At 36.1% G+C, this 22,903-nt stretch overlaps 1 long non-coding RNA gene across 1 annotated transcript; it reads right to left on the bottom strand.

Annotated features, from left to right (window-relative positions):
* Positions 1-17,096: 17,096 nt before the first annotated feature.
* On the bottom strand, positions 17,097-22,698 carry LOC140697376 (uncharacterized). Its single transcript, XR_012074344.1, has 2 exons — positions 22,265-22,698; positions 17,097-17,538 (listed from the first exon to the last, which is right to left on the bottom strand). It is a non-coding gene; the product is annotated as an uncharacterized lncRNA (long non-coding RNA).
* Between the last annotated feature and the right edge of the window lie 205 nt (positions 22,699-22,903).

Below are 22,903 nucleotides of genomic sequence, written 5' to 3' on the forward strand. Positions count from 1 at the left end.
CTGTGAATATGGAAGAAGGTATGATTTAATCACTGTGTTTAACAAGGGGAAGTTTCTGGTCATATCTTCTTGACAACATGATAACTGAATCTCTGGGTAAATACACTAATGATATTTTCTAGGATGGGAGTCATTAACTAGGGAAAGTTCTTAATGGGGTGCCTCTGGCTAAAGATGGCTTATGGTAAATAAAAACAGAATCTATGGATTTATGAGGTATGGCTTCCTGGAAAATATCACACCAGCTGGTGGTAAATTGGAGATGTTTCATAAGCAGAATGTTCACTGATGTTTGGGATAATAACTTACGTGCCTCACTTAGACATTTTTTCTGTTATTGGCCAAGAGTGTATGTTCATGTGGGAAGGAAGAGCCTGGGGAGCTGATCAGCATATCCCAGAACTCTGCCTGCTTTATCTGAGTCTCTTGATTATTTGTATCCTTGAAATTATTAGAGCTTGATAGTGAATGCAATGTCTGCCTCATATGAGTTTGCTTTCACAATTCACTTCTTTGTGTTACTCAACAAATCACATGGCCGAGCTTGTTATCAGTGAGAAAGGGAAGCAAATATTTTGAAGAATAGTATAATCCACCATGCTTATTATTTTTATTGTTATATTTAGATTTATTATTGGTCTCCTATTCTGTTTTTTAAAATGTCTTTTCTTTTTGTTTTTCCTTTCTTTTTTCTTTATGTTTGATCAATGATGATCTTTGCTTATTCTTGTACATAGTTTTTATTAGTTTGGGATTTATATTTTATTTCTCATCTTTTAGTAATTACACTTAAATTTTTAGTATTCTTCCTTGACATGCCAAAGTTTAAGTGTAATCAATCTTTTTCTTTATCTTAGAATATTTCAACTCTAATATCCCCACTCTAGTTTTTCTCTATGTTAACATTTTTCAGCCGTTTTGTTTCTCCTTGTCCTGTAACAACTCTCTCACTCAAATTTAGTCATAGATAATCCTTATTTAATTTTACTAATTCAAGTTATTTTTCCTGAAACATATTCTTTAATTTTAGCAGCAAAAGATTCTGAGTAGTTAGTTCACTCTTTGTATCACTGAAAAATATTATTAACTAACCTTTAATCTTAAGTGGTAACTTTTATACTTAATAAAATGTTTAGGCTGGCTATTATTATTCCTCAGTCTTTTAAAAGTTATTCAAGTGTATTGGACTCTGTTCTTGCTGATATGATTCTGCTTTCAATTTGATTGCTGTTTCATTGTATTTAATCTGTCTGTCTGTCCCTCTCTTGCTTTTAGTGTGGTCCTTCAACAGCAGTGTTCACTAAACGCCTGTCATCATCCTGGTGATGCATGTCTTCTTCCCATTTTTTTCATCATTTCCACTTGTGAATCTAGTTCACACATAGGGTGAACACAGGGTAATTTTTAGAATTCTATACTTCAGGTTTATACTATGTCTTCATGTATTTGTGCTTCATTTTGGGCGATTTTCTCACCTATCTTACTATTTACTAAGTGTGTTTCAACCTATATCTCATCACCTGTTTAACCCACTTGTTTAGGGTTTCATTGTACTTTTTAAACATCAAATGTGAAGACTGAAATTAATTTTATTTCCAAATTCATGGCATGGTCTAATCTTCATTCTGTGGAAGCCATTTTCAGTTCAGTTTAATTGTTTTTGAATTATTAGTTTTAGTTTTACAGAAAAAATTTAATAACAAACACAGAAAGTTTCTATATAACCCCACATTTCCTCTCCCTGCCACACACAGATTCGCTTTAAACTTGCATTAGTATGGTACATTTGTTATAATGAATAAGCCAATGTTTTTACACTCTTGTTAGCTCAAGTCCATAGTTTATATTAGGGTCACTATTTATGTTGTACATTCTGTATGTTTTGACAAATGTGTGGTGACATCTATCCACCATTACTTAAACAACAGAAATTTATTTCCTCAGAGTTCTGGAGGCTGGAAGTCGAGATCAGGGTGCCAACATGGTCATTTTCTGGTGAGAGTTCTTGTCCTGGCTTTTAGGTGTCTGCCATCTCACTGTGTGCTCCCATGACCTCCTCTTTGTGCTCCTGTGGAGAGAGAGCAAATTCTCTAGCCTCTCTTCTAATAAGAGCACTAATCCTATCATACCGTGGCTCCACCCTTATGACCTAAGTTAACCTTAATCACCTCCTTAAAGGCCTTATCACCATAATGGCTTTCTCCATTGACTTGCCTTTGCCCCTTAGTCAAAATCAGTTGAGCATGTATGTGTAGCTCTATTTCTGGGCTTTCTAGTCTCTTCCATTGATATATTTATGTATTCTTTAATCACCACCACACTGTCTTTATTATTGTTACTTTAAATTAAGTCCTTTTTTCTTCCAATTGTATTGAAATGTCATAAACATAGAGTACTGTATAAGTTTAAGGTGTACGGCATAATGATTTGACTTACATACATCATGAAATGGTTACCAAAATAAGGTTAGTGAATATTCATCATCCCATACAGATACAAAAGAGGAAAAAAAGAAAAATTATTTTCCTCGTAATGAGAACTCCCAGGATCCACTCTCTTAACAACATTCATGTATAACCTACAGCAATGCTGATTATATTCATTGTGTTGTGCATTACATCCTTGGTATTTACTTATCTTATAACTGGAAGTTTGTGTCTTCTGACTGTCTTCATCAAGCTCCTCCTCCGCCCACCCACCCACCTCGTTTGGTAAATACAAATCTGATTTATTTTTCTCTGAGTTTATTTGTTTGCTTGCTTTTGAAAAAAGAAAAGACCTAAAACTCTGTTAGTTCCTAGTGTACAACATAGTGATTTGATGCTTCTATATATTACAAAATAATCACAGAAATAAGCCTAGTTACTATAGGTCACCGTACAAGTATATTACATTATGCTGACTATGATCCACACATCGTACATTTTATACCTTTAGTATTATCTACGAAGATAATCAAGTAATCTACAAACAAAGACATTTTCATTTGTCACTTCCCAATCTGTATTCCTTTTATTTATTTATATACCTAGCATTAGTTAGGGTTTTGAGTACAATGTTGAGTAGGAATAATGAGAGGAGACCTCCTTGCCTTGTTCCTGATTTTAATGGGAAAGCAATGTTCTCACCATGAAGTGTATTATTTATAGATGTTTTTTATAAAGATAAGGACGTGTCCCTCTATTCCTATTTTTTGAGTTTTTTTTTAATTAAAAGTAGAGGTTTGGTTTTGCCAATAATGCTTTTCCTGCATCTATTGATATGATTGTATAATTTTTCTTTAACTTGTTATTTATTTCTCATGGTATTTGCTTTCTACTTCTCATTCCTTATTTCTTTGTTTATTTCTATTACTTTGCTTGTGTGTGTGTGTGTGTGTGTGTGTTTTCCATTTGACCAACAGGTTTTCAGATGCATGTAAAATCTCCAATTAAAATCATGGATTTGTTTATTTCTATACTTCTGCTAGTGTGCTTAAATATTTCAAGACTATAATGTTGGTAGCATGTGTATTTATGATTTTATATCTTCTTGAATTACTGTTCCTTTTTTCTAGTAAATAGATTTTTATATGTTTTCACTTTGCAATATGTTTTCATTGATATGAAAATTATCATTTATACTATTATATTGCTCCACATGGGCGTAGCACATCTGCCTTTTGTTTTCTTCAGTGTTTTTTTAAAATAGTTTTTTATGTTAAATTTAGGACATCATATTCCCTCTAGTTTTCCTCTTATGTAGAATTGGACTTAGAGGAGGTAGAAAGAACCCCATGTAATTTTTTACACCTAACAAGTATTAGAAGAAAACAATTCAATAATTCTTTCTTCCTTTATGTAATCCATTTTACAACCTGTCATGCATTTTTCCCCCCAAATTTCAGTGACACAAAATGCATTAGTCAGGGTTCTCCAGGGAAACAGAATCAATAGGATAGATCTATATACCTATATCTATATCTGTCTTTCATATAAGAGAGAATATAAGAATTTTATATATATATATGATATGGTTTGTTTATTATAAGGCATTATAAAGAGATTTATTGAAAGTATTGGCTCATGCAGTTTTGGAGGCTGACGAGTTCCATGATCTGCTGTCTGCCCCCTGGAGACTCAGGAAGGCCAGTAATATGGTTTATTTATTAAAACCACTGGAAGAGTAGAGAAACTATCTAGACCTCCAGACCAGAAATCGTCTTTCTATCCAGTTGTAGACCCATTCAGTAGTCTCAATTCTCAAACCTCCTCTGGGACAGGCATTAAGTTTGCTCTTACCATGAGAGTGGTATACAGTTTGGAACTTTGGGGGCTGGTTCAGACTGTTAAATCTATGCTAGGTGGTTTGCACATATATTCTCATGTAATCATCATGACAAGTTTGTGAGCATGTGCTATTAGCCCTGTGTATTTGCTGAGGAAACCAAAACTTGGGAATGTTAAGGATTTGCTCAGGTTTTTAGATCGAGGCTTGCCCCAGTATATTTTCTTTCCACCTTGCCTTCCCCTGTACATTTGTGAGCACTTTAAGCATTTTCACTTAATGTCCTAATGAAAACATAATGTAAACATGTGATAATTAATGTTGACATTTCTCTGGTGAATAGTCATCTTCTGTACCGAAGACACTTTTATTTCAGTTATTTCTTATCTTTTGCTCCTGCAACATCACTGTTTTATGCAATTCATATCCCAACTCCTAAAACAAGCAATCTATACTTGTCACAAACTATTTCCTTGCCACTCCCTTCTTATTCCGGAAATTTGATTTCCAGCTCCAGTGATTTCCTCAAATAGTGATCTTTTCTTCATTCTTGTCCAGCTTGACTTTTCTGTAACATTAAACTTATTGATTATCCTCTCCTGTTTTAGCTGCCTTTATTTACATGGCCCTGAATAGTTCCTATACTTGTCAGATGTCCTTTTGATCACTGATCATACATTCCCTCTACATTGTTTGGTGTGGCTTCACTGACCCCACTCTCTCCAGTGATCACCTCATTTTAAGTAGGACTCCCAAAGCTTAATCTTAAACCAGAAGCTCTTCTCTCTTTCCTGTGTGCTCTAGTACAGTATCATATAAGTGATATTCATTGAGTCGGTTCTGTCTTAGAAACTCTGTTGCTGTTATAACTGTTATAGGTTTAGGTGCTTAAAACAACACACATTATTGTGTAAGAGTTCTGTAGGTCAACAGCCTAGGCACAATGTAGCTCAACTGATTCTTTGCTCTTAACTTCATTGAATCAATGTGTTAACAGGGCTACATTCCTTCCTGGAAGCTCTGGGTGAACCTGTTTCCAAACTCACTCAGTGTGTTGTCAGAATTCAGTTCCAAGCAGTTGTAGTAACAAGGTTCCCATTTCCTTGCTAGCTGTTGGCCAGGGATAATGTTCAGCTTTTAGAGATTTCTTCCATTCCTTGGAACATGGCCTCCATCCTCCATATACAAAGTCAGCAACAATGGGTTGAGTCATTCTCATGCCTTACCTTCTGCCTCATCTCTCCTCTGCCTGTCTCTGCAGTCAAATATCTCTGTGACTGACTCTGCTGATTCATGTGGTAACATTGGGACCACCTGAGTATTCCAGGATATTCTTCTTACCTTAAACTGAATTGGTTAATAATTTTAATTCCATTTACAAAATCTCTTCACCACAGTACCTAGATTACTATTTAATTGAATACACAGGAAACAGGAATCTTTGAGTGGAAGGCATCTTTATAAATCTGACCAAATCAGCCATGTGTATCTTGAGCCCAACACTAGTCAAATATTTTCAGTTATTAATAGAATAGTTCCACTTGAGTATTCTCTAAAAAGCCAGTATCCGAAACTGAACTAATTATCTTTCACATAAAGTTGGCTCTTTCTATACTGGTTTTCCCATTCTGCCAACATTACCATTCTAAAATGCAGTAGCTCAGACTCTGGAAGTAGAATTAATTTTTCCTGTTTCCTTTTTTCCCTGATATCTCACTTTCCTGCACTAGAACTAGCTAATTCTTTCTTTATGATAGCTCTCAGTTTAACCCCACCTCCTTTATTCATGATACCATCCTTTCTTATGTTATCATTGACTGCCTGAAGGAATTTAGTGCAAATGCTGTCATCAACGCTCAACCTATTATCATACGCTGGCAAATAAAAACGTTCTTAAATAGTCACTGTTTAAAACATAAAGTTAATCTTATAGCCACAACACTTAAACATGTTTTTAATTTGCCCGAGCACCTGCATTCTTGTACTTATTTCCTTTTGAAAATCTGATCCAGTGTCTTTTAAGTGATGGATGAGATTTGTTTGTCTTCTATAATTGTCTTTCCATTTTTCTGCTCAGGAAAAAGCAAACAGATATATTGTTGCTTCTGAAAGATGACCAATCCCTAGAGATAGTAGAGCCTTAGTCTTCCCTTGAATTGGTCTAAACATTGATTAATTCTGTGTAAACAATACATATGTAATCATTGAATTATTTCTACAAGACAAGTACAAATTTAGGACGAGGGATAGGATAGTGAAACACTCTGGAATGTCCCAGTTCTTGTGGATATTGTAATCAATTCAAGGAGACGAATGGTTTAACTACTTTCAGATATCAAGAAACAAAACAAAACAAACATATACAGATGGCTTTCTAGTCTGTCTGGATTTTATTCTATGTGTGATGAAAAATAACAAGGAGGGTTACTTAATTAAAAAAAAGAGTATATAAATGAGTAAATGTATGAGGAAGTATCTAGGTAAAAGATTATTTCCAAAGATGAGCTATTTATTCCCAGAAAATAGTTCTGATTTGTTATAGCGGCTGGAGTATTGACATACAGAGATGAAAAATCAGAGGAAGCTGTTGCTTTAGGCAAGATGTTAGTAGATTGGTGGTATCACCATAGAGCCCAAGGTCTAGTCCTCTGCTTATCCAAAGTGATTGCAAACTGAAGGTTTGACTGAGGTCAATGACACTAACTTGTGATTGATTATAATTGGAGTAATAGCTTATTAATTTACCATGATAAATGTATTTCATTTGAGAACCAGGGAATGTCAAAGGCCACATCCCCATGGAGGGGAAACCAAACCAACATAAAAATTCTGCAAACTGATACAGTGAGCAAAGTATAGATATAAATGGAATTAAATGTATTCTAGGGAAATTTGATATTTTTAAATGGCTGAAGGTTCTGTGCTATTCATTCTTCTGTTTATACAGTCACAATTGTATCTTCTACATTAATCCCTGGAATAGTCACAGTTGGAGAGCCATGAACTACTGTGTTAGAAGTCTTACTATTTTGAGGCTGTCATAGTGTGAGGAAGCCAAGCCGCATAAAGACACTACATTCAGGTCTTCTGAACAGTGGTCCTAGTGTTCCTGTTATCCCAGGAAATGGCCAGATATGGAAGTGAATGTGCTTCCAATGATTCCAGCTTGGTTCCAGCCCCAGTCATCGGGTTGCTGTCAGTCTTAGAGACTTTCTGGTTGAAATCTAAGCTACTATAGAACAAAAAGTGTATATATACTTCCACTATGCCCTATGTGAGTTCCTGACCCACAGGATCTATGAATACAAAGGGCTTTTCAAAACATTACATTTTAGAGTAATTTGGTGTACAATAAAAGTAAGGGGGAAAAAAGGTGTAATGAAGATTATTTTAGGGTTTTTGTAATGAATCATTGTGACTATGTTATGGCAGTATGAGACACATTTTCATACTGACTTGTGTTTATAAAGACATTTACCAAATAAAGAGAACAGAATAAAATGCATGTATAAGATAATTCATTAGAAATCGCTTTATCAAAAATATTTTATTATAACTGCTTTTACCTTGAAAAGCCCACATAATTATTTCATATTCCTTTTTTGTTTTCAGAATGCCTAGTACAGTGCATGCCACATGATAGAAGCTCAGTACATATATGAATATTCTTTTTTTAAAAACAACTTTTCTATTCATGTATGGATGCCACAAAATAGAGCCAGAAATTGAAAGGTGAGGCTTACAGAAAAATGGTTTCTACATTTTGAAATTATTGGGAAACCTCCTTAATGAAACAGATAATTTTTTTCAGGTATTAACTAAAGTATCATCTACATCTCTCCACAATACAGAAGTGTCACTGAACTATAATTACATTGATTTCCCACCTTTGTTTGAAAATGAAGAGAGAAGCCTTATACCATCTGAAAGGAAATCATCTGTGAGCATACTAATCTAATTTGCAATCAGAATAAAGAGAAAACATTTCTGAGTACTTAATATTTGGACAAAAGCAAATTATACTTTTAAGTTGATTGAATTTACATGCAAGGTTAATATGCGATAAGGAGAAAGATGGTTCAGTCCCTTTAAATATTGCATGTGATTTTCCTTTGACAATATTCTATAAACTATATTGTGTTCATTCACTAAAGTATATTAGCTGTACTCTAAGTATTGTAGACAGGCTTATTTTAAGGCAACAGCAACCTTAATTAAGGAACTCTTGATCAGACTCCTAGTTAATATTTGAATCATCTTGAAACTATTCTAGGTAGTTTCCTTTTTCTTTTTCATGAATAACTGTGACTGTTTTATAGAAGAAGCAGATGAATAGGTTAAAATGGGGAAGATGTCGCTTTTATTGCATCTATGGATGAGTTAAAAAGATAATATTCAATTAGTTGGTCAAACATAGTATTCCTGGCCACCCAACTTCAAGTCGATGCCTGCAGTTAGTGATGCCTTACCTATGTTTAATAGGGTTAGTCAGGGTTGTAAATAAAATAATGGTGGAGCTGGGCAGAAAACCCCTATATCCCCTCTTGTTTACTCTAAGATAAATAATAGAGGTGAATCAACCAACTATTGCACAATTGGCATTAAGAGAGTCAACTTTTGATTGTTGAAATGACAACATGATGAATCTCAGTATGAAATGTCGGTCACACCTCATTACTTTATCTTATTCTTTTGTCCAGCTTTTTGAAGGCAATCTTTCCTCTAGGTGCATTTGTTGTTTTAACAGCTTACATTCACACCAACGTTGAGGATTACTCTTTCCTCTCCTCTTAAAAATAGCACTTGTGCCATAAAGCACGTGGTGAATTACTTTTTTGGAATGCTAGTGCTATCTCATTTAAGTGTTATTATCAGATACGGATATTTTTCAAAGAATTTTGGAAACTTTCTCTCTCCCTCTCTCTCTCTCACACACACACACACACACATACTCACACATATGACCAGTCCTTCACATTTCACTTACACAGTATCATGATAGAAAAGTAAACTATGTTTCCCTGTTTTAAGTTTTGGTAAAACAAGCTTAAATTAATTCCTCAGTATCAGTGAAAAGAAAAATAAAAACATAGAAACAAGGGCTTTGACTTAGCGTATTCTTTTAATGTTGAAGAATAATTTGCAATTAAGATCTTAAAGGAAATAATTCTTCTAAGCACTGTTATCAGTATGTCTCGTTAACTACCAAAAGCACCCTAGATTTAAACCCTTTCTTCTAGAATAAACAAAAGATTGTGAAATATTGAAAAAAACCAAAAGGATACAGGTACTCTGTTACTGAAATATCTTTCATTTGTTTACATGGATTTTAAAAGGTAAGAAAATAGGAAGAGACTTTAATAAAAAGGCTGCAAAATTGCTTCACCCTGCTGGTAATAACTATGTTTACTGCAATAGTAATATAAGTTGCACTTGCTTAAAAAATTAGTTATTCAGTTGTGGATCTTATCTAACTTACTATGCCATGCTTGAATTCCTGAACTTATGAGAGTCATTGGAATGTATAGTATCTCATAAAGCTATCACCAACTAAAAATGCTTCCCTTGCTCGAAATTCTGTTTTCACAACTTGCATTGAATTCCCCTCTGTATTTTATTAATCCACAGATCTATAATGAAAATAGAGAAATGATTTTACTTAACATGTCAGCTTTTGACATATTAAGAAAATAATTTTCAATAAGCCAAGTCCCTGACTATTGCCACAGAGTTCCTTCCGTTCACGCTTCTCTAGGAGATGGCAGTGGACGGGAAAAATAAAATGAAATGAGAGAGAGAGAGACAGAGAAAGAGAAAAAGCAGCAGTTAAGATTAAAAATTTTGATTGGTAAAAATGATGATAAGAATATGTTGTATAAATCCAAATATTAGAATTTTATTGTGGTTTCTGGAAATAACCATAGGGTAACATTATTAGATGGCCTCAAATTAAATAAGTGTATGTTAAGGGGAAAAGAAAATATTACTTGCATACATGTCATTAGGATGGTACCCAAATTTTGAGAAGCTTAAGAAAGATAGTTGCCCCATATGATTACAACTTCATGAACTTCACAGTGTAAATTAGCTTAGTTACAAGAAAGATGTCTAAATTGTCTTGAGCTTTTAAAAACAACTTTAAAGTCACAAATGATATGCTTCATTATTATTTTCTATGTGTAGGAATATGATGTAAGCATTCTAATATAAATATTACCAGAAGCTCGAAATATTTTTTAGAATATTTCATGATTTAGTCCTTGATTAAACAGCATTGGTATTAAAACTTGACCTTCTTTGCTAAGCTCTCCATGAGTTTTTATGTATTATAATTTTTAATTAGCTCAAATCATGTTGTAAACAACAGCTCTGCTGCACAATCCCTTCTCCAGCATACATGTATGTCTTCAGTCTGGTAGGAACTTTTGGTGCTGGGTGGGAACAAAGCTGTGTGTAAGCTTCTCCCACTGGCCCAGGAGCAGCAGGCTATGTTCAGGAGGCCAGGGAGGAATCACATTCTGTAAGGCTAAAGCCAGTTGAAAGGCTTCTGAACTACCTTGCCTCAATTCATGTTTGAATGCACTCAGGACTATTTTATCCACGGTACTGCTTAAACAGTTCCATGATAACATTCACTTATCACTGAGACAAGGATGGTTCCAATGGTGACATAGACTCTTACCTTTTTAAGGCAGTCAGAAGTTATATATGTTTACTTAAATGATGAAAGTTGAGCCCCCTAATTCACAATGATGTATTTCTTTACTAAGGAATATAAAAGAAACTTAAATGAATATAATCCCAAGCCACACCCTCAATATAAATTGGCATAGACAGTTTTTTTAAAACATACTGACTATTAGTTGTGGGGTGTATAAATTGTAGTTGGAGAGTTCAAGATATTGTGAAGTGAGGATGTATATACATTATGATTTAATTATACTGAGATTGATTTATTTGGAAAATTAATAAAATCTAATGATAGCTTTGTCCTAAAACTTTGAATATAAAATATCCTTTATGCTCTTTAATGAAATGAATTAGGCTAATAAAATGTGCACATAAATATTCTCATGCTAAAATTAAGTAAAATTGCTCAGAATTTTAATGGTGTGTTTTCAATTTTACATGCACATAAGGCATTGTTGAGTAATGCAAAGCATAAGCTCACTCTAGTCAATTTAGTATTTCGGGCTATCTTTACAGCTGATTTGAATTACCTCATAGCAGAGTCAATCAATTATGCATAAAATGGCTATTAATAGGATTAAATATCATCATTGTGCTGCAACTAATTTGGTCATTTCTTAAAAATAGGGCCTAAGTTAACTGTCAGTCATTCAGAATAATGCCTATTATCTGCACTACTCTGTGGCAGTAGTTCTCGACTAGGGATGATTTCACCCTCCCTAGCCCCAGGGGTCAATTACCAATGTCTGGAGAGATTTCCTATTGTCGTGTGGGATTAGTGAGGAAAAGGGTACTACCAGCATATAGCGGCATATAGTGAGTAGAACCCTGCGATGCATGACAGCCCCTGACAACAAAGAATTATTCAGCCCCAATATCAAGAGTGCCCCTGTTGACAAACCCTGGCCCATAGCAAGCATCACTTTGTGGAAGGAAACCTAACTGTAACTTACTGGGTGACTTTTCTGAATCTCCTTTTCATTATGTGCAAGATGGAATTAGGAATTACCTCATCAGGTGTTTGGGAAAAAAGTGTAATAACAATTGTAATAATCAATTATTTGTTTCTTGTTTCTCAGGTATTTTAGGCACAATCTCATGTCAGGACTTTGGGTTAACTTTTCCATCTGCCTGGGAAGTTCTTCTCACAGATTTTGTTATGGTCCCTCCTCAGCTGCTTCATTTTGTGCAAACTGCCTTAAAGCAGCCTCCCCTAATATGCTTATTGACAGCTGTGATCTACCCCTCTTGCCTCCTACATTCCCTGTCCTCTTTCCTCTTTTCCTTCTTCTTCTCCATAGAACTCATTACCACCTGGGGGGAAATATATATATGCAGACATATATATTTCTGTTTTGTTCTTTTTAGATCTCAGCACTTAGCAACTTAGCACAGGACTTGGAATATAGTTGTGCTTAAAATTCAATAGATGAAAATATTGTGGAGTGCCTCCTCTTTCCAGCATCATAACAGACACTAGAGCTAGCATGTGGAAGGGAAAAACCAACTTCTTCTCCTCTGGAACTAGTGGGGAGTCATAAAATAAACACTCCAGTATGGTTTCCACCTCATCCAGCTCCCTTTCCAAGACAGCTCTTTAAATTACCATTGGCATTCATGTTTGGAATCATTTTAGTAGTATTCAATGGTTGATTGAATCTTCTGTCTAGCAAACCCTCTCTTAGCTTCTATAAAACCAAACTTTTCTGTGGACACTTTTCCTGCTTTTCTGGACATTCTTTAGATGTACAAATTTCTGAAATCTGGCATTCACAAATCTTACTACAGCATTTCATCTAATGATATCCAAGGTCAAGATGATATTGCAAGTCCTTTGTGTAAGTGTGTTCTTCCTGACATAGACAAATATAAAAACTATTACCTACCACATGTAGTATTTCATTTTTAAGGTAAAAATACTTTGAAAGTAAAGTCTTAAGGAAACAGATAAAAGAATATGACTATTTCACTTATTCATGCTATACATATTTTTTTACATTGAAAGATTTTCTTTAGAGCCCAGAAAAGTATCAGCAGATGAACAGCATCTGAAAGCCTGTATAAGGTTTTCTGCTAGTTTGTATAGGACCCACAAAAACAGTAACTTTGAATATAGAATATATAATTCCTCTCTACTAAATGCCTATAATCTAGTTGAGAAAGTTACATACATACATAGCACAAGTAAAGATGGAAGCAATATTGTATATTAGCCTGGTTTGTAACACTGCATTTTGTGTGTGCAGTATGAGTATGTGTGCATCAGCACACCAGTTAAGCATGCTTATTAGAAAGAGCACTGACTAGAATATAGATTTGACTCTCAGTTCACTTCTTGCTACCTGTGTGACTTAGAGCAAGTCATTTAGCTTCTCTGAGTGTTGATTTTCTCATCTGTAAAATAATGATAATTCTTACTCTTAAGGGCTCAGAGATGAGAAACAAAGAATGACAAAGTTTGACATCTAGAAGACTCTGAAAAATTGTGGCTACTATTTTTAGTATATAACATAAAAATGCAATACCTTACTACCCTGAACAGCATAGAAAGTATCAGGTTTTAATTGTTTTATTTTTATAATTCACTTGCTTTTTAATTAGATAGCACTGGTTCATTCCCACACTGAGCTACACAGAAAAACTATAAAAGTTTCTTTAAATATGACCAAATAAGTTGTTTATTATTTCCATTTTTATTATTAGGTAACTATCTCCTTCAAGAACGTCATACTCCTACTTCAATATAGAATTGTTCTTAACAAGCCGCATCCTATGTTTTTCTTTTGCCATCACCCTGGGAATCCCTTTCACCTCTTTTCTGGGACTCAGACTTATGTTTTCTTGATCCCATGTTGTCTTGCTTTCTTAGTTTACCTTGTTTTGGTGGAACACATTCACCAGTAGCTTTGTCAAAAGAGTGCAATGAAGATATACTTTTGGAGAACTTATAGTTCTGAAAATGCTTTAGAAAATTCACACCTGGATTAATTATGCATAAAGAGAACATGGGGTATTGAATTCCAACCTGGAAAACATTCTCATTCAGAATTTTTTTAAGGTGCTATTAGACTCTCACTCTTGGTCTTAAGATGTCTGATGTACTCTAGTCTTATTCCTCTATGTATGGTATATATTTTTTCTCTCTGAATACTATTAGAAGCCTCTTTTTATACTTGGAGACCTAAAATCACATGCTAATGTGTATTAGTGCATGGCTTTTTATTATTGGTATTTTTTCTTTGATGATTTTTCTCTCCTTTAAAAATCTCTTTTCTTGGAAATTTTATTATAATAGTTGACCTCCTGAATTTATCCTTTGATATTCCTGGCTTTTGCTTCCTATTTTCCGTTGCTTTGTTTAATCTTATTTTCTGGATCACATCATCAAATGTATCTTCCAAACCTCTATTTATTTTTTAAAAATTAAGTAATTTATGTTTAAGTACCAAGATCTTATTTTTTATTATTCCATTTTTTTAAACCTTCCCTTCTTATCTCATGTGCATAGTATCTTCTCTCATTCTTTAATGATATCAATTGTAGTTTGTTTTTGTTTTTGCTTTTTGAGGTTACTCATCTCTCTGTATGACTATTTCCCTTAATTTAATTTTCTTTTTTAGTTTCTTTTGGTCTCTGTCTTTCGTACTGGAGCCTCTATCAAATATATGGAGACCCTCTGCTCTCTTTATATTCAAGAATGTCATATTAAGTACACTCTTAATACTAGGTGACTTCATCAACTGGTTGCCTTTGCTATTCATTGATTCAGTCTTTCACCATCCAAGTATTGTTGGCAGCCATTTTCTTGGAGACAACAAATGTTAGTCTCTGGAGATCTTTCCTGGATCAGTTTCTTCTGAAAAGATCCGCTCATCCCCTTTGGGGGTTATAAGCCTGGCTGCTAACATCCTGGTAACTGCTAGGGTAAGATAGTATCCCCATTCAATCTGCTGATTGTTACTTAATTTCTGTTTTTAGAATGGAAACTCATCAGCTATGGCTTTTATAGCATAGACTATAGTCTGTAGTTCAGTTTCTTCAAAGAATAAGCCTACTGGTGCAGGGCATGCTGGGCAGATGGGGAGACTAAGAATGTTCAGATGATGACTTGGTGGATTTTGTTGCTTCCCTAAGCCACTGCATGTAAAAATACTGCATGAAAACATACTGTTTAGAGAAACATTAAATAAAAGAAAAAAGAGAAAAAAATTCAGGGCAATACTCTCAAGGTAACGGGGCATGAGAGATTCTGGCTGGAGGCCTAAACTGAAGGCTGAACTGCCAACTTCTCTAATCCTTAATGCTACATGACTGTGGCATCAGGATGCAGTGATCTTTGGACCATTGATTAGAATTTTCCCCTTGGTTGGATTGAACAGAAAATAGAGATATACAACAGCAACACAGTGATGTTATGAAATAAATAAATGATCCTGTGCCAATGGAGAAAACAAACACAACCTCTGAATTGTGAACAAAGTGGGAAAACAAACTCCCCAAATAAGCAATTTCAATGTATATTTCAAGAAAGCATTTCTGTCACCAAACCAATTGTATAATCAATCACTGAGCTAAAGCTTTTTTAGAAGACTGAGATCTCAATTGTATTATAAGGCTTGCTTTTCTTTCCGTTATGAGGAAAAGAAAAACTGGAGGGCCTTAGGAAATCTGCACTGCCTCTTGCTACTAGAAAGAATAGCCAAAGACAATTCTTCCCTCTCAGAGAAGAAAGCTACTTTCACTATGATGGTCATGCATTTGAAATTTATTATCTTCTTAGATTGTACTTAAAATTATCAACCTAGCTGTTTTCTGGTTGGTTTGTTTATTGGGAGGCTTTTGTTTGTTGATTGATTGATTGATTTTTACTGAGGACATGTATTTAGCTCTCAAACCTTCTCACTCAAGTTAATTAATACATGTGTCCTAGTAAGCCTTTGAAGTGGACCAAGTACAACTGTGATATTTTTATTACAGAGGGGAGACTAAACTAGTGTAAGTAACTCACCCAAGGTAGAGCTAGAAAATAACCCTCAACATGTTTAGTGTATTTGTACAGTGTTGAATGTAGCTTGACTTTGGAATAACTTTAGACATTAAAGTGATAAAATATGCAATGAAAATACTGAGTGAGTTCCGTCTCTTATTTCTTCCAGTATAATCAAGATACCCTATTAGGGCAGACAACTTCCTCTGTATGCCCAAGAGATGACAAAACCTTATTGAGGATATTAGAAGAGTTGTATTTAAAAGAAAGAGGTTTCCTAGTTGGAGGTAAAAAACATTGGATTATAAGCAACCCTGAAATAAAATGCTTATTAGATCCCAGCAAAATATTCAGGTATTAGAATTATGACTAGATTACATTTATATCTGACACAATTTACACCTAATAATTCAATTAGAATTGTGCCTAAGCAGATGCTACCCTAGGAGAATATTCAGATGTAACAAAGCTAAAGATTCTTAGGGGAGAGAAACTGCAACAGTGTCATGGCCATACAAGCAATCTGGATACCTGGGGATGACATATTTAGGGAAATGTTCTTTAGCTCCTCTGACATGATTGTGGAATTGCCCCATTTTCCTAAAATATTTTGTGTATTTGATTTCAAATGCAAATGCAATTAATGTTCATCTATTTCTGCTTCTTTTTGATTAGCTTGTTAAATAAAGCCTGGTTCTGATAATTCCTTTAATGTTTATGTGACCAACAATCAAAAAATAATGGGGGATTTTTTGTTTATCTTGTTTCAGTTCATTTAGCTCTCCTATCTGTTTTTTAATTTGACATCTCATAAAGAAATGAGTGAAATTCTTTATTCAGTTTCATTTACATTGTATATAAATGGAACTTTCTTGGCTCCCATATTTTTTATTCTATTAAATCAATGATGAGGAAAGGAATTTATTTTTCTAGTAATTTTGTTTAGCTTCTCTATTGTCTATGATTGTTTTATGTGATAAGCAATATTTTATATCAGAGCTATAGTGGTCTGTGGTTGGAGGATGCTACAGCGATCTGCACATCTGCAGAATGGTTCTACCATCATTTGCCTCATTTTTCTAGGTTTGCAACAGTGGTTTTGACTATTGCAGGAGGTCACAGTTAGATTTCTTAGGAAATAGATTCTGAGGCAGAGATTTGCAGGCAGTTTATTGTACAGAACAGGGGGTTAAAAGAAGCACAATTGAGCAAAGGTTGAATGTGCCTCCTTGCTCAGCTGATAGCACAGGGAGCTCATTTCCTGGTATGTCTCTTCAGAGTTATCTGAAATAAGGAAAGGAGGCAAGCTTTTATGTCCTACAGTGGCCAATCATTAGATTCAGGCTGCCCCCAGGAAGAGAAATTGACCCTGGGTGAAGTGTTCTGTTCAGCTGTGGCTGGATTCAGGTGAGAGCTGTCAGCTTCCAGTACTCCCAGTAGCTGAGAGAATGAGTGCTTCAGTCCTGGGAACAGGGCAAATAATCTGCATGGCTCACCACAGCATCCACTGCCATCCATCTCTTGTACTGTGCAGCTCCATGTGCATCGTATAAGTTCTTGGAGAGCTCCTTCAGGATTTTGATGTGCCTCTTTTCCTGGGAAGCACACAGCAAGAAAGGTTGATCAGATAAACTGCAGACATTCCATCCCCACCCCACTGCAGCTTGTTCTGAAGTTGCAAACGATGTTCTTTGCGTCCCTCTTCTACCACCTATTATAGATTCCCCTCGTCCTCTCTCCCAGCTCTGCTGACCTAGATGCCTTAACTAGTGGGGTGACACAGAATTTTATACTGTTGGATCTGAGCCACTGATCACTATGGCCTGCTTAGGCCAGGCTGCTGCATTTGTCTAATTATTGTCAAAATTGGGCAAACATCATTGCAAGGGATCACTTCCATGCAAATCATATTTTTCTCTGCCCTCTTTTCTTTGCCCTGACTCCTCCTGGTGGTCGTGGTCAATTATATCTCCCCAAATGGTGACTCCTTATCTGGGATGAGGGTTTTGAGAAAAAAGGCTGCCTCCATTGTTTAAAATCTAATGGGAAACTTAAAGTGTCCTCTGGTGGAAGTGTTCACTACCAGGAAACTTGGACCTCTGAGCAACACACAGAATGCAATTTCAGGGATGATAAGCAAAAGTAACTCAAGTGGATCCCTAGAAGTGTTGGTGAATGGTGAAATTTGTATTTTATTTCTTTTGGTTTTTAAAAATATATTAAAATATATATTATATATTTAATAAATATAAAATATATTTCTATTGAAGTATAGTCATTTTACAATGCTGTGTCAATTTTTGGTGTACAGCACAATGCCTCAGTCATACATGAACATACATATATTCTTTTTCACCATAAATTACTACAAGATTTCTTTATTTTTGGATCCATGTATTCTACCTTAAAGGGACACAGCACCGTGTTACAGGTCATTGATTTAGTGTGGTTACTACATCTTAGAACGATGTGCCCTGTCCTTTTAGGATATCATCTCCAAAGTGGTGCTTCAACTGTACTTTCCATAGACTGTTTCATTATTCTGTCAGGCCAGCAGCTTCTGGTTGGTGCAGTATGTGATGGGTCCATTGGATTCTGTGGTCAGTGGCTACCACCACACATCTTTTGCCACAGATTGCTCTTTATGCAAAATTATATAGGATCCTTTGTCAGTGGATCAAACACTCTGTAAATCCTTGAATAGTGATACTGGCTGAGGCCCTATGAGCATAATAGGCAAATCTTTACTTTGAATATGCATGTGTTAACTTTAGGTAAGATGAATAGCTGCAACTTACAGGTTGGAGTGGCCCAGTGGAATTAAACTGTCACCAAACTGCTGGTTGGAATCCTCAAAAGACGTTGCCATTTGCAGAGCTAAGCTTAAGTCTCTGTTGTTTGAAAGTTGAACATTTGGTAGCAGCAGTAGCTTGAATAAACTTCAAGACTGGTAGACTCAGGCAGAGTCTTTGTCATTGCCACCATGCTGCTCTGTTTACCTGTCACTACATTTGTGGCCAATAACAGAGGCTGGCTGACATCAACTAGCTGACTCTATCAAAGACCTTCACACTCATTCCCATACACTGTCCATATGCTTCTTCCTCAGACCTTCTTATGCCTAATCTACCAACGTTTCTCCCTCCAAGCACTTGATTAAACAACCAAGTCATTATCCACTCCTCTAGGATACATAACAATTCTACTACAGGCTGCTTCTCTTTCTACAGAGAGTGGATTACTTGGAGCACCACCCAAAATTCTCCCATTGAGAAAATATATCTGAACCAAATCTTATCCGTTAACCTAATTTTGTCTTTTTCTTCCTCCATCAGCTTCATTAGGGATCCCTCATATGGCCATAGGTATGAGCTGAAGGAAAGGCACCGCTGCAAGAGCGGAGGGGCAGGGGCTCTAGACCTCTTGATCATCTTACTTACTTGTGCCTGCCCCTCCTGGTGATGCTGTTCATGCCTGATGTATCATTTCCATGGAACTTGTGACTTGGTGTGAGTGGCAGAATACAGTGCCTGGTGAGCAGTTTGGGCTGCGTGTTTGCTTGATGTCCCATGGTTAAGTGCTTCATTTTTTTCAAGCTCCCAAGAAGCTGTTTTTTCAAAAAGTTTGTCATTCTCCATTGTGGGAGACCCTATATCCTGAGCTCTATGTGTTTATTGTGTTTATGTTGTGATTATTCTATGAGAGTTTGCCATAAACTCAGAACTATCCTTTGTAGCTCTGTGTTCCACACACTAGACCTGCTGCAGAGACCTTTCCTGCTCCAGTCCTATAAAGCTGGTAATGTCATAGTATTGGTAGTATGGGTTGGAGAAACATTCCCGAATGAGAGAGATATGCTGCCTCTGATATCTGAAGAGACTTCACAAGTATTGTCCTTCTTTTGTCATGGTGGGAGGTTTCCTTTGAACTTGTCATGGCAGTTTCTGTTATTTAATATTTTAAAGTAAAAAGATGTTTTTAAATTGTTAGCATACATTTTGCTGTTCATCTTTATATCATGCAATGCTGGTTTTAAAAGGGAGTATAAGAGCCCTTACTCATACACAGAATCATCAAAATGACATAATTAGTATTTTGTAACTCATACATGCATATGCATTTTATTCTTACCAGAATAGCAGAAATGCTCCAGAAAACTAATTTTACTGTTTTTATTTCACTTCTTGATATGCACACATTCTGCCAATAGTCTATCTTCAAGTTACCGATGAGTAAGGAAGGACTGAAGGAAAAAGCACTTAAGTTACTGTACCCTTCTGTATCTTTCTAAGTCATTTTCAGCATTAGTGGTTGGCTAATACAGGAAGTAACAAGAATAAGAAAGGATGTGATAGGGTTCCCTGGTCATTTGTGTTTCTTAGAATATAACCACCTTCTTTCTGAGTTCAAAGCAAGTTCTAGTTCAATTGGAAAGTGTGGCCCTTCAGTGACTCTGCTTCCCTAGTCATAAGGTGTACCACCACGGTACTCACTCTGAGTCTTGCTGAATTCTCATGCTTCATGGGTTCACCAGAATTCTATTGCCATGGGGCATTGCAACACTGTGCAAAGGGAAGAAAGGGAGAACACATAGATTGTGCATATCCAGCCTCCTCTGCTCACATACAGGCTCCTTTGTTACATTAGACTTCATCTCAAAACACAAGTTGAAAGACAGAATTACTAAGAATTTCAAGATGGTAACAACAGAGCGTTGAATCAAGGAAAGAGCCCTTCTGAGTGGAGAGGAAGATCACAGGCCCATGAAGCTTGTCCTGGACATAGATCATTTGGGGGAAATCTGGGGAAGTTATTACCACAGACACTGGCTGTAGTATTACAGCATCCTTCCTTGTCAGGACCTGGCTTTTCTTTAGGCCACTGATTTCCAGATCTGAGATTTGACTCAGGTCCTGAAACTGAACAAAGATACTGTGACATTTTATTGAGATGGCTAATCTCATGTTTCAGATCATCCATTCCTGATTTTTTAATTTATTTTGTTATTACAGATGATAAACAACCTTTGTTGTCTGCCCATTTATTTTGCCCCTAAAAACTCCATACCTTTCTGCAGGTCAGGATCCCCTGGCTGCCACATATACTGTTTATTACTGCAATTGTGCACACCTTCCAATAGTTAGCTGTTGACACCTACTCTCTATTATTTTGTGATCCTATAATTCCTATTGCTTTCAAGGAACCCAGTTTTATAAGAGCATTTCGACCATCTATTCTGTCCTACAAAAGTTAGCCTCCATTGAGCTTCTCGATGATGTTGGTGCCCTTCTTATCAGTGTGTACCATACCACTGGTAAACCTAGTGTCCTCTGGGAAGTCGCACGTAACACTGTCATCTAGTGCCATACATAGCATATCCCTCTAGCATATCATCACTGCACCTTTTTATTCCCTTCTTTCACTATCTTTTATAAGAATTCAGGTGCTTCTGTTTCACATAGTATGAGCCATCACTTTCTCAGGCCTCTAAGAGCTATCCTAGTAGTATGTAATCATTGTTTCCTGGGTCCTTATTATGATGTAAAATTCTGTATAATGGAAGAGTGCCCCAATATAAACTGTTTTTTTAACCTAAACTTAATGTTTCACCTGTTCTTCATTCTGCACTCTTAGGATTCAGTCCCATGCAGCTTTTATGGGATCCTACTGGAACATATTGGTTAACCTCTGTAGCTTCTTTGAGGCTGGTCTCTTTCTATTTTAATAGACCTGGCACTTTCCTAGACAGGTTATACTGGGACATATTGGTGTCCAGAAGAGCAGGTGGCAATACCTTCAGATGAAGTGTATATTTTCTTGCAAGGAAAATATGTTTGCATCATCTTTGGGAAGTGAGATACTTCTGAAGGTCGAAGCATACATTTGAATTTAAGTTTTCAAATGTTTCAACACAGATATCCCTATCCCGAATCCCCGGATCTCACTCCTTCCTAATCAGGGCCATCACTTTGGCATAGAAAACCTTTAAGAATTAAGAATATAACCTGCTGTCAAGCCTTTTAACATATAAATGTTAATATATGATCTCATCCTCAGCTTCATCAGCCTTTCAGCTCTGTGGGATGAGAGTCTCTTTATACGCTGCCAAGGTTTTCATACTTAATGTTTAATTGGTGATTAATCAGCCTCAGTCCTGCATTGTTTTTCTCCAGTGGGTTGAATAACCCATTTAATCCGATAATCCTTGAAATGACTACCTCAGCCTGAAACATTGCATCTGCCAGTGAATGTCCTCCCACCTGTGCAAGTTCTACCAATGAACCCCTGCAGCATCCCAGGGACTATTAGTGCTTCGCGTACCATCAGTAATGCTTCCTCACTGCCAGCCAGTTGGAGGGCCATTCAGCTCTAGTATCTCCTTTCAGACTCTGTCTTCCTTGAACCCTTTTTGGAACCAAGTTTATAGGTCAGATTCCCGGAGAAACAGAAACTGATGTAGAGATTTGCCTGCTGGAAACATGTTAGTGACAACTTTTGAAATCAGCATCCAGGGACATTGAAAGAGACAAACAAGAAGTGAAAGGAAGATGTTCAACTCTAATGCAGTTGTAACAAAAGCATCGGCTGATACCATGCCAAGGTCTGGAGCTCAGGGTGCCTTCTACGTTTAGTAGGGTACGTTACTTCCAATATGAGTAGGAGGCCAGGCAGCTCATTCAGGGAAGGGAAGTTCCCAGCTAAGAGGCTGCCCAGACTTCCTGCAGCTGGGGAGTCAGTGCTACAGTTCAGGGAGGTTATGCATGGGGTCAGTGAGCTGTGTCACCTAACATTCACTACCTACGGTTCCAAAACTATTCTAGGGATTGTCATCAAGATAGAATTCTGACCAATTCTAGTGTTCTTCAGTTCATTTGTTTGGTCATTTGTAAGAGTAGAATGTATAAAGTGAAATGAAGATCTAATGTTACTTTTCAGAAAACCTAATTGGGAGAGACCAAA

Source organism: Vicugna pacos, chromosome 7 (assembly GCF_048564905.1).
Source record: "Vicugna pacos chromosome 7, VicPac4, whole genome shotgun sequence".
Taxonomy (NCBI): domain Eukaryota; kingdom Metazoa; phylum Chordata; class Mammalia; order Artiodactyla; family Camelidae; genus Vicugna; species Vicugna pacos.